At 39.8% G+C, this 12,214-nt stretch overlaps 1 protein-coding gene across 6 annotated transcripts in view; it reads left to right on the top strand.

Annotated features, from left to right (window-relative positions):
- LOC137374288 (AP-1 complex subunit sigma-2) overlaps positions 1–12,214 on the top strand; it is a 54,155-nt gene that overhangs the window by 24,409 nt on the left and 17,532 nt on the right. For 2 of the 6 annotated variants that reach the window (XR_010975778.1, XR_010975777.1), the window contains exon 5: positions 8,572–8,672. The exons of the other annotated variants lie outside the window; for them this stretch is intronic. The gene's annotated coding sequence lies outside the window, so the exon portion shown is untranslated. The remainder of the gene's footprint in view (positions 1–8,571; positions 8,673–12,214) is intronic. 6 annotated transcript variants of the gene reach the window in all.

Here is a 12,214-nt window from a genome sequence, read left to right on the forward strand (position 1 = left end):
GGGGTCAATTGAAAGTTTTGAAACTGTGATTATCAGATTTTTGTAGGGCAAGGGTATTAAGAGATGGAATCAAGGTGGGTAGAGAGAGTTAAGATACAGATCAGCCGTGACCTGATTGAATGGTGGAGCAAAGGAAAGGGACTGAATGACCTTCTGTTGGAAGTAAACTTGAGCAAAAAGAAAGTGAAATGGCCTACCAATATCGTCTTGTGGCTAACTGGACCAAATAATGAATTCACTGAGCTTTTCCGTGTACAGGAAGAAGGAAGTGCGAGACAGAGTAATATATCAAACTGATGCGGGAAATCTGTTTTTGGCCTTTCCATGTATCTGTAATTTTGCAGGTTATTTTCCACTATAATCTTTTACCAACATACGAATTAGTAGCAGAAGTAGGCCATTTGGCCCCTCTAGCCTGCTCCACCATTGAATAAGATCATGGCTGATCTGTTTGTGTCTCGAATTCCACACTCTCATCTATCCCTGATAACCTTTGATTCCCTTGCCTAACAAGAATCTATCTACCTCCGCCTTAAAAATATTTAATGACCCCGCCTCCACCACCTTCTGAGGCAGAATTCCAAAGTCTCACAACCCTCAGAGAAAAGATTTCTCCTCATCGCTGTCCTAAAAGGGCGACCCCTAATTTTAAAACAGTGCCCCTAGTTCTGGACTCACCCACAAGAGGAAACATCCTTTCCACATTCACCTTGTCAAGACAATTCAGGATTTTATATACTTCAATCAAGTCTCCCCTCACTTTTCTAAACTCAGTGAAAACATGCCCAGTATGTCCAACCTTTCCTCGTAAATCAACCCGCTCATTCCAGGTATCAATCTAGTAAACCTCCACTGAGCTGCCTCCAATGCATTCACATCCTTCCTTAAATGAGACCAAAACTGCACCAATTTTGTATAACTGAAGCATAACATCCTTACTTTTTATTTTCAATTCCTCTCTCAACAAAGGATAGCATTCCATTAGCCTTCTTTATGACTTGCTGTACCTGTATACTAACTTTTAGTGACTCATGCACTGGAACACCTAGATCCCTCTGCACCTTGGAGTTCTGCAGTCATTCTCCGTTTAGTTAGTTATTTAGAGATACAGCACTGAAACAGGCCCTTCGGCCCACCGAGTCTGTGCTGACCATCAACCACCCATTTATACTAATCCTACACTAATTCCATATTCCTACCACATCCCCACCTGTCCCTATATTTCCCTACCACCTACATATACTAGGGGCAATTTATAATGGCCAATTTACCTATCAACCTGCAAGTCTTTTGGCATGTGGGAGGAAACCGGAGCACCCGGAGGAAACCCACGCAGACACAGGGAGAACTTGCAAACTCCACACAGGCAGTACCCAGAATTGAACCCGGGTCGCTGGAGCTGTGAGGCTGCGATGCTAACCACTGTGCCGCCCCAAGTTTAAGTAACACTCTGCTTTTTTAATCTTCCTGCCAAAGTGAACAACTTCACATTTTCCCACATTGTACGCCAACTGCCAGATTTTTTTCCCCCTCACTCAACCTATATATTTGGTCTGCAAGCTCCTTATGTCCTCTTCACAACATACTTTCCTACCTATTTTTGTGTTATCTGCAAATTTAGCTGCCATGCCATCGCTCCCCTCATCTAAGTCATTGATATATATTGTAAAAAGTTGAGGCCCCAGTATGGACCCCTGCAGGACTCCACTTCTCACATCCTGCCAATCAGAAAAGGAGCCATTTATGCATATTGTCTGTTTTCTGCCAGCCAGCCAATCTTCTGTCCATGCTAATATGTTACCCACTACACCATGAAGTGTAGTTCCCACTTCGCGCAATAACCTTTTCTGTGGCACCTTGTCAAATGCCTTCTGGAAATCCAAGTACAGTACATCAATGTGCTCCCCTTTATCGATGGCACATGTTACTACTTCAAAGAACTCCAATAAATTGGTTAAACATGATCTCCCTTTCACAAAGCCATGCTGACTATTCCCGATTAACTTGAGTTTTGCTAAGTGCCCAGCTATTGTCGTCTTAATGATCGATTCTAAAACCTTCCCCATGTCGGACGTCAAGCTAACTGGCCTATAGTTACCTGTTTTCTGCCTCCCTCCCATTTCTTGAATAGAGGGGTTATATTTGCTATTTTCCAGTCTGATGGAACCTTTCCAGAATCTAGCAAATTTTGAAATATTTGCACCAATGCATCTACTACCTCATTAGCCACCTCTTTTAAGACCCTAGGATGAAGCCCATCAGGACCCGGGGACTTGTCAGTCTGGAGCTCCATCAGTTTTCTCAGTACTGCTTCTCTGGTGATTGTAATTTCACTTCCTCTCTTCCTTCCACCTCCTGAGTTACAGCCATTTCCTTATTATCTACTATAAACTCCCCAATCTCTCACTCTAGAGGATCAACACTCACTTTACTTACTCTTTTCCTTTTTAAATACCTGTAGAAACTCTTGCTATCTGTTTTTACATCTCTAGCTGGCTTCCTCTCATATTCTAACTTTTTTGTCCTAATTAACCTTTTAGTCATTCTCTTCCATTCTTTATATTCTGACCAGTCGTCTGATCTGCCACTCATCTTTGCACAATGAGTTTTCCATGAGTTTGATGCTTTCCTTAACTTCTTTAGTTAACCATGGATGGTGGGTCCTCCCCTTAGAATTTTTCTTTATAGCAGGAATATACCTATCCTGAATATTCTGAAATATCCCCATGAATGTCTGCCACTGCTTCTCTATTGACCTATCTCCTAGCCTAGTAACCCGGTTTACTTCAGTTAGCTCAGCCTTCATGCCCACATAGTTGCCCTTATTTAAGTTTAAAATACTTGTCTTAGACCCACTCTTCTCTTTCTTTAACTGGATGTAAAATTCAATCATATTGTGGTCGCTGCTACCTCGAGGTGCATTTACTCTGAGGTCATTCATTAATCCTGTCACATTACATAATACCAAGTCTAATATAACCTGCTCTTTGGTTGGTTCCAGAATGTGCTGCTCCAAGAAACTATCTCAAGCATTCTATGAACTCCTCATCCAGGCTACTATTGCCAATCTGATTTTTCCAGTTTATATGTAGATTAAAATCACTCATGATTATTGCCGTCCCTTTATCACAAGCACCCAATATTTCTTCTTTTTGATGACCATTGCTCCAGCTTTTAAGGGTTTCTGTTGGAACATCAAAAAAATCTGTTACAACACAACTACCCCTTGACCTTTGACTTTCTTGACACTTTCAAGCTATGTAACTAGGTTATGCAGAAAATACTCGAGTACCTGGATTGCATGGAACAGCTTTCTATAGCAGAAGTCCATCTAATTTTGTTTCTGCACAATTGTTACCTTGTGTATTAATCTGATTGCCATTATGATAGCTTTTCCTGAGTGCTTTAACTGGAATTTATTCTAAACAGGAATTTGTAATCTGCAATGTTTCATGTTGAATATCTTCTATAACAGAATATTTTAATGTAAGTCTGGTGATCATTCACATCTGAAGAGTCTGGTCCGTGCTGCAGCCATTATCGTTGCTCTGCCTATTGCTGTAAGTTTGGATACTGCATAGTTAGAAACAAAATGGTAATTTAATTATTTTTGTGTTCTTGTATCATTGGTTTAGTTTTCAGTCCGTCTTTCTTTCTCTTTTCTTTATTTCTTACACACACACACACACACACACACACACACACATTGGGCAGGCAGCCTGCTGATGTTTCTCTTGTCAGTATGCTGGTTCAACTAGACACTCAGATGTGTATAGGAGTGGCCTTAGCTTGTGTAGGTTGCTTCCTTTGATGGCTTAAACCCAAACTGAGGAGCTTGCTGTGTGGGGTATCTGATGGTCACTCAATGTACAGTGTATCTGTACACTGGCATACCACCTCTGCTTTCCCAGATGTCACTTTCATTTTGTGTGGTTTTTTGACAATACTCTGGGATATTTTAATATGCATGTGCTTTGTATCAAAGTGAGAGTCTAACTCTTTCAGTCTGGGGCTAGTGAGTACTTCATCCACACAGCTACTTATTTTTTGATTTCTATTACAAGAACCTGCTCCAACAAATGTGCTGTTTAGAAATGATTATGAATTTGTGAACTTGTTTTTAATGGTAAGGTAATTTATTTTTAATAATGAATGGTTCACTTGGAAAGTTTATACAGCCCCAGATTGATGCTAATATTTATATAGGTGGAAAAACCAGCGTGTATGTACAAGCTCCATCCATTCATCCCAAACTAACAATTATTGGTGTAGTGTATAAAAATCAGATGCATAGGTAACACAGGTGAGTGCGAAGTAACAATGGGCATATTGCACTAAAGTTTCCAAAATGCTGATCTGTTTTTATAGAAATTTTGGAGTGGGAAGTTGAAGGAATTCGTATATTGGAAGCTGAGTTTGGGCAGTAAAGTGAACATTAATTTAAATTGGAGTTGTCTCACCTTGTCACCATTTGCAATAGTACTAGGTTCATTGGACTGGACTAGATTAGTGGACCAAATGCAATGAATCCCATTAGGGTTTCAAGATGTAGATCTCTTCTGTTCTAACAATAAACAGATTTAATACTAAGTTTCATTTCTCTCCTATTCCCTGACAATCAAAATGCACTTGTCCTAGAATTAACTAATAACAATCAGTGCTTTTAACACAAGTCTAATTGCATTTACTGTTGACTGTAAAGTCTGGGGCTCAAAAATGTAATCACAGGTATTGGTCTCGATAAACTGAAAGCTTGTGTGCACGCTTGGGACCAATGCAGTGGATATTTTTGTGATAACTGGCATCTTGTGGTCTATCTTGGTATGAGTTCAAGGCAGATTTTTAATATTAACTGTTGTAAAACTGCTTGTAAATTGTATCCGTTCACATTGCAACCACTGTCAATATTTCCAAGGCCATTTCACATTGGATGTGCTTTAAGAGCAGGTGGATAAACGCACTGTCCTGGTGTGACAGTGAGCTCGATGCAGTAGGAAGATCACAAGTTGGGTTGCTGATCTCACCTGAGCTCCTGCTCGAGCTCTTGGAAAATGGTTGGTTCTTTCCTCCAGGCGGTTTAATGCTCTTCTAGTGCTCTTTCCTTGGCTTCTGAACTGGTGCATTCCATAACCTTATTAAAATCATTCTCCAAGCTGTACTCTATGCACATTAGTTCCTGTGTGATTTTAAGATGGCTGTGCTGAGGTGGGCTGCACCAATTGTGCTATCACAAGTTCCATTCACTGGTTTCCTCTTGAGAGCATAAGCAGACAAGTGATGCCTAATTCTGACACAGTAGACTCTAGGCTATGATTGAAAGTAAACAGAGAGAGAAGGCAAGGAACCAAAGCAAAGAGAAAGGGGGAGTGTGAGATTCAATGCAATTCTTCCCCCAAAATACCTTTTTTTTTCTTGGCCCACCCTGAGTTTGAACTATGAAAATCTCCCCCATTTTTACAGTTGCAGGTCTATCAGGTAAAAGTTGTTCCTCCCCCACCACTTTTGTTTTAAGCAAGTGCTTGCCTCCCTTTCGGTAACTTCCTATGTAGGGATTCATAGCATGAAGCTTTACTGCTGCTAATCTGCAGCTTGCCACTATCCCATTGGACATGTTTGGGATACAAGGCTAAGGGGTGCATGTAAAACTAAGTTCAGATTATACCCCTGAAACAATGACCGTTTTATTATTCACAAAGCAAAGTTTTCAGGTGAGGATTATCTAACTTGGTTGGAGTGGTGTAATACAGACTGTGAACAATAGATTACACCATCTGCATTTTTCATGTGTAGTAGTTTTGAAAAACCTGATTTACATATTTGAATCCTAATTAATGGATCCTTATTCTGTAAAATTGTCATCACACCCAGTGGAGCTGTGAGGCTGCGGCACAGTGGCGCAGTGGTTAGCACCGCAGCCTCACAGCTCCAGGGACCCGGGTTCGATTCCGGGTACTGCCTGTGTGGAGTTTGCAAGTTCTCCCTGTGTCTGCGTGGGTTTTCTCCGGGTGCTCCGGTTTCCTCCCACAAGCCAAAAGACTTGCAGGTTGACAGGCAAATTGGCCATTATAAATTGTCACCAGTATAGGTAGATGGTAGGGAAATATAGGGACAGGTGGGGATGTTTGTTGGGAATATGGGATTAGTGTAGGATTAGTATAAATGGGAGGTTGATGTTCGGCACGGACTTGGGGGGCCGAAGGGCCTGTTTCAGTGCTGTATCTCTAATCTGATCTAATCTGATCTATCTAATTATTTTCATACCAGCATGTCTGAACCATTGCATTAAATGTTTATTCTGGTTAAATTCACTGCCTTTTATTCAACGTGCATCTATACATTTATTAAAAACTGCCAAGACACAATCACCAACAAATACATTATTTCATTAGTTTCAGCATTGCTTTTCTATTTGTATGGTTTCACATTTTGACCTATTCAGGTTCCTGCTGGAGCTGAACTAGTGTAAATTAATTATGGTACTTGTCTGAGAATAGTGCTATATTTTAGCAAAATGTTTGATTTCGCTCTCGTACTGCACGCTTACAAAATAACTTCAAAAATAGTTAGTTTTTTTCAATTAATAGCTGCACCTGTAGTTGTAGGACATCCTCTCCTTGCTATTATTCAGATCATAGAAAAAACCCTGAATACTCAGTCCCAGGGTCCAGTATGGACACTCAGCATTAATTACTCACAGACCATGTGTAATGACAGTGTACAACAGACGTGAGCTCTCTCAGCTTGGCCTCTAATCCTCTTGTTTCCTTTGAGCTTAGTAGTAACATTGGAAACTTCTGTGCTAGGAGGTCTTGGCTGCACAATTCAATCTTCCCAAGCCTACATGTGTAGCACAGGCTGCTTTCTGATTGGTTCAGTTAGACTAGTGCAATAGCAGCATTTTGAATCAATTAGGAAATAACCCAAAAAATGTTAGCATGCCAGAAGTACAAATCTGCAGAAGAGCCTTGATGGTGGTCACATCAGTTCCAGTGGCATGAGAGGACAACATACAAGCAGCAGGGAACAGCTGGTGGGCCAGACCACCAAGGAAGCAGAGGAGACCAAGACAGAAGTAAAAAAACATTCATGAGGTACAGACTTAGGAATGGGGGAAGGGTGTGAAAGAACTCCATTATGTGGTGATTGTGGATTTTTAGCTCCTATGTGGATCCAGTCCCTACTCCAAATGGATAGACCCTGCTGTTTGAAAGCATGACTAGATACCAAATAAACCTCTGCATCTTAATTTCAATGTCAGAGCAGTACCATAGACTGGTGGTGTAAACATTCCTACTTCCCGCATCCAGCTTGGGACGTCTCTGATCAAATGCGTCAATTTCTCGGGTCTGTGAAATAATTTTTTTCGTTTTGCTTAAAATTTGCAGTGTTTTTATTGCTGTTTTTCTGCTCTATTTTCTCTAGGTTGGGAGATACTATCTAGGACATGACTTTAACTTTCAGAGATTCTTGCTAATGTTTTATCTTGAAATACTACTGCAAAAAGCTAGAGCTGATACCATTTATATACCTTCTGATTTTGCCTGGACAGTGTTTTTCTAACCTCATAAACCATTATCCTATTAATTATTAGATGATTAAGCTATCACTTAGAGCAATGTTTGCTAGATGTGATGCACTATCAATGGGCCAGTTTGTATCTGGGTTTTTTCTTTGTTTGCCTTAATGCAATTAAATGTACAAAATTAAAAATGTTGGTTTCAGATGTTTTGCATGGTAATACAGTATTCAGTTGGATGAAATATTTGGTAGCCTAACTTTTATCTAGTAATAACTCGAGTCTAATGTTTCTTAAGTTCATTATTGCTGATTCCACAGGAGGATCTGTACACTATTGACAAATCTTTATCTCTTAGAATTTTATAGTTGAGTTTGTGCATTCTGATTATGTGGTGATTACTGCGTGTAATAAATCAGATTGATGAAATAGAGAAATGGTGTTCCATGGACCATTTTACTCCTTTCATCTATTTTTTGGCCTAGTTTGTTTTCTAGGTGGCAGGGTGTGTATGTATAAGGCTATGGATCCTGCATCAATCACTTGTGTGCTTGACTTGGGATTGTCCATAAATATTGACTTATGGAGTATTTGTGCTCGAGTTTTTTTCGAGCCCAGATTTTAATTCAAATTATTGTTGTAGCATTAACAGGCCATGAAATAAACTACCTTCTATGAACCAACAGTTTTGAAGCTATATGCACCATGTCAAAATAAATGCACATTACTGCATTTGGCAGTAGTTTTCAATTATGGTACAAGATTTTAATTTTGAATAAAGCAATTGCTTGATGGCTTGATACAGTAGGACTTCAGCTATTATATTGCTGAATTCTCCAACTTACTTCATGTCCTGGTCTTCGTTCCTTGCACTAACATGAAATAACAGCTTCTGCTTGTAACCACTATGCAGGATTGCTACTCGAGAAACAATGTGCTGCATGATGTTTAATTGTATGAGTTTATTCTATCATGTTGATAATGATGCTCCTGTTCCGGCGAAATACTGGAGGAAAACCAATAATTCTCACATGCTGCTTAATTTTGTGTTTTAGAACCAAAATGAAGACTGGGGAAGTTTGTCAGCTGACGATATCTTATGATTGAGAGAAATCTTAGGCTTTTGGCCTGTTATGGCTGCCCATCCAGACCATTGGTAACTATTTTCCCATTTGAGTGGCATGGGTATAATCTGGGAGCATAATAAATAGTGCACGTTTGCAAAATTTCTGTGACATTAATTGCTAAACTGCCTGGTGTGGTAGGAAAAGATTGAGAAAAAGACATACTTTGAACCAAAGTAGATTGGTGATGGTGTTGACCCTAATTGGATTTTGCATGATTGCAATGACTTGGTGCCTTGTTGCTACTCCTGTTGTTTGAAGCTAACATTGTTAAAAGGCAATGCTTAACTTGCATCAGGCTTCTTTTTAAAAACTCCGTTCTATCTTCTGTTTGACATTATGATAAAGTAATATCAGTGCATCAAAGTCAAGGATCTGAAACAGCTACACACTACTCTGTAGATGTTGGCGAAGATCTGTCATATCTTTGAATGTTAGCACTTAGCGTGAGACTGTGCAGTTGTGATTAAAATACAATTTTAAACCATTTGACATTTCATCCGACTGTTGAAAAAAATACATCTTTAAAATGGAGGGGGTGAGATCCAACTTCATAAGTTTGCAATATTAGTGATAATAGGTAAGTAATTTCAAGAATAATTCTTCCTTTGTTAATTTCTTGTTTTCCTGATCTAAAAGAAATATCTGCTGAGAGACCTTAGTTTCCTCCCTTATCATTCATTAGTTGCAGAGACCTGCAAAACATTTGCGGTGAAATTCATATTTTTATTACAACAGAATTTCTTTAAATGCAGGATTTCTAGTTATTCTTTCACCAAAGACTAACAGAATCTAAACTACTCACTCTGAAAAAGCTACATAAAGCTGTCCATGTCCTAGGAGCATAAATACAAATTCTGTCAAGAGCCTGACCTTGTAACTTGTTTATAGTCATAGAATATGAAAATCTAATTAGGAACTGTTCTCCTCTGAGTTGAAAAGGAAGGTTTATATCTGATGGGCTCAATATTATTCGAGGACTAAACACTGTTTCCTTGAAATCTGCCTATTGTTGAGGAAAACAACTTTCTAACTACCAGTCTTGTTCCATGACAAAGTCTTTGTTTAGGATTCAAGTTCCATAGCAACATTATAGCTGCTGCTCCTTTGAGTCTAAAGTTTTTTTGTCACACTTGACCAGTTCCAATGGTTTGTCCTCTCCTGCCTATGCCGTTCCCTCCCACTCGGGTTGCCACAAAAGAAAGCTTACGATGGCTGTAAAATCTCATACAAACGTTTGTCAGTGGGATTTCAACATAGCCTGACTATGGACATGTAAAAGTTTATTCACTTGAATAGCACGTGCCAACAGTACAATTACAGATTTTGTCTTTCCAAGCTTGAGTTAAGTCTGGAGAAACTGATGAAGGATGGCTGGCTATAGGTCTCTTACTGATTTTATTAGTGGGAATAATTTAAAGTGGTTTAACGTTCAAACACAGTATTGAAGCAAGAGCAAAATACTGCAGATGCTGGAACTCTGAAATGAGAATAGAAAGTGCCGGAAATACTCAGCAGGTCTGGCAGCATCTGTGTAGAGAGAAACAGAGTTAACGTTTCAGGTTTCTGACCCTTTATCAGAACTGACAAAAGTTAGAAATGTAACAGTCTTTGAGCAAGTGAAAGGGAGGAGGTGGGAAAGAAGAACAAGGAGGAAGGACTGTGATAGGATGGAGAAGGAACGATTAAATGACAGATGTCATGGAACAGAATGCAAATGGAATGCTAAATAGTTACAGCGAAAGACAAAGTGAGTCCAGAGAGAGTGCTAATGGCAGAATAATGAACAGCTCTGTGTGAAAGCAAAAACATGAAAGATAAGTTTAATACTAACACATGGTTAAAAAATAAATAATTTAAAAAGAAAATATATATATAAAAATCATAAATAAACAAAAAATAATGGGGCTCATGGTCTAAAATTATTGAACTCAATATTGAGTCCCGAGGCTGTAAAGTGCCCAATCGGAAGATGAGGTGCTGTTCCTCAAGCTTGTGTTGATGTTCACTGGAACACTTCAGACCGAGGACAGAAATGTGGGCATGAGAACATGGTCGTGAATTAAAATGGCAAGCAACCGGATGTTCGGGATCATGCTTGGGGACCGAGCGGAGGTGTTCTGCAAAGTGGTCACCCAATCTGCTTTTGGTCTCCCCAATATAGAGGAGACCGCACTGAACAGCAAATACGATATAATAAATTGAAAGAAGTACAAGTAAATCGCTGCTTCACCTGGCTGGACTGTTTGGGGTCTTGAATGATGAGAGAGGAGGTAAAAGGGCAGGTATTACACTTCCTTGCCACTGCATAGGAAAGCGTCGAGGAGGGAAAGGTCCATTCGGAATGCTGACGGGAGGGGAATGTGTTCAGTGGTGGCATCACGCTATAGGTGGCAGAAATGGTGGAGGATGATCCTTAGGATGTGGAGGCTGATGGAGTGGAAAGTGAGGACTTGTCGCAACTCTGGGAGGGGAAAGGGGTGAGGGCAGAAGTGCAGGAAATAGGTCGGACGCAGTTGAGGGCCCTGTCAACCAGAGTGCGGGGGAATCCTCGGTTGAGGAAAAAGGAAGACGTATCAGAGGCGCTGTCTTCATGTTTATTCTACCCAATCATGGATTCTGCATTGACTTATTCTCCCAAAAGAAAGTTCTTTAACTTTGCGGAATTTTTTTGTTTTTAACTTAATATCAATCTACATATACACGCCCTATATATATATCCAAGTTTAACTAGCTGCTTTTCACAGATAATTTCATTGTGCAATAGCACAGAATTCATCATGCTCCATGGAGTACTTAACCTATGTAACCAGGGTCACTGTGTTACACTAACTGAAATGTTTCATTCTCTTTTCCTTGCATGGTATTCTAAGATTAATACTGGTTGGCCATCAAATTGGACAACTCACTTTTCTATTACCAACCAGATGTTTAACCAGAATTTTTTTTAATTTAAAGGGCAGCATTAACATTCCTGCTGCTGATCTGTTTCAGATGTAGCTTTGGTGGAGGCAGGGAAAGAACATCTGCTTGAGGTTTGGGAATTTTGTATTTGTGCCTCTGCATCTCAGTATCTTCCATCCCTTGCATTGTTTCTTGCAATGACAAGTTTAGTCAGATGAGTCTTCACAATTCAGAGCTCTAAGCCCTGGTGTCATCCTGGTTGGTCTGATGAACTTTTTGCACAATGTACAGCACAGAAACAGGCCATTCAGCCCAACTGGTCCATGCTGGTGTTTATGTGCCCACACGCCTAACTGCCTCTAACATCGCCATAACTCCTTTTTTCTCCATTATGTAATTATCTAGCTTCCCCTTAAAACAACTGTGTTACTCACCTCAACCACTCCTTACAGTAGCAGGTTCCAAATTCTAACCACACACTCAATAAAGAAGTTTCTACAGAATTCCCTATTGGATTTATTAGTAACTTATATTTATGGCCCCTAGTTTTGGATTCTTCCGTAAGTTTGTTCCTTTGTTTTATTCATTCTCAGGTTGTGAATGTCGCTGGCAAGGCCAGCACTTATTGCCCTTAAGAAGGTGGTGGTGAGCTGTCTTCTTGAAACCCTGA

Source organism: Heterodontus francisci, chromosome 10, assembly GCF_036365525.1.
Source record: "Heterodontus francisci isolate sHetFra1 chromosome 10, sHetFra1.hap1, whole genome shotgun sequence".
Classification (NCBI taxonomy): Eukaryota; Metazoa; Chordata; class Chondrichthyes; order Heterodontiformes; family Heterodontidae; genus Heterodontus; species Heterodontus francisci.